The sequence below is a fragment of the Rhincodon typus genome, chromosome 22, assembly GCF_021869965.1.
Source record: "Rhincodon typus isolate 14 chromosome 22, sRhiTyp1.1, whole genome shotgun sequence".
Taxonomy (NCBI): Eukaryota; Metazoa; Chordata; class Chondrichthyes; order Orectolobiformes; family Rhincodontidae; genus Rhincodon; species Rhincodon typus.
Window position 1 is genome coordinate 7,280,626 of NC_063353.1, and position 1,217 is coordinate 7,281,842.

Consider the following 1,217-nt stretch of genomic DNA (forward strand, 5'->3'; position numbering starts at 1 on the left):
TTGAGCTTTTTATAGTCTCATTATTAAAGCCAGTAACAAAAATGCATGTCTACAATTCTTTTTTTGGGATGAAGCTGCTGGTATTTTATTGCAACAGTCAGCAATGTACTGATATCAATGCCAGTTTTCCAACAACACGACTTGGTGTTGTTTTGGTGAGGAGATAACCCCACATTTGGATAGATGACTCACTCCCTTCTCAGCAACTCAAATCGCATTCCTTTGAACAAAGTGCAACCGCTGGGGAGGTGATGGCCTGGTGGTATTGTTGCTGGCCTGTTAATCCAGGTAATGTTATGGCGGGGGGGGACCAGGTTTGACTCCTGCCATGGCAGATGGTGTAATCCGAAATCAATTTAAAAATCTGGAATTAAGACAAAGCCCTTGCTGGGGAAAGCCTGTCTGGTTCATTAATGTCCAGCACACCCTGCTGCAAGTGGGATGCATGTTGTTTGAGGAGGTGAGTGGGAAACTCAGCTTTTGCAATGGTGCTTCCATTGTTTGTGCTTGACCACCAACTGGGCCTGTCAGAGCAATGTTTCTCGTTCTAAGATGGCGGCGGAGTAGCCGGGCTGCGCGTAGACTCTTGCTTTGGGCCTCATTCGCTCCTACCTGCTTTCTTTCCCTTTAATTTACTTCCCCCTTCTGCTCCTTTTCTTTTCGTTTGTTCGTTTGTTTTCCTTTCGGTTGGCAAAGTTGGTCGGCAGCACCGAGAGCGAGCCGTGCGCCGAGGAGCGGCAAACCTCCCGGTGGTTGGACGCGGCAGCGAAGATGTCCTCCCGGCGTTCGGGGCTGGCGGCAGCAGCAGCAGCAGTGGCGAAGCTGCTCCACTGGACTCTTCAAGATGGCGGCGCCAGCCAGGTGACATCTCGGAGGAGGGCGGCCAGAGTGGGGCTCGGCTCCATGGCGGCCTGGCCTGGCAGCAGAGCCAGAGACTCTTGGCTGCAGTTAAGGAAGGCCCAGAGCCGAGGACTCGGTGAGGCAGCAACAGAGCCTGGACTTCTCATTGCGGAGTGAGTGTGGGTTCACCGTGGGAGGCAAACAGAGGGATGGAAACCACGTTTGGGCGATAAGTAGCGGGTCTAAATAAGGATTAGGAATTAGCACTGGCTTGGTGAGCCAAGGGGCCTGTTCCTGTGCTGTATTGTATTATTATATGGTATAACAATGTCATCACTACTAATTTGGGTGTGCGCCCAACTGTGCAGAAATTATAT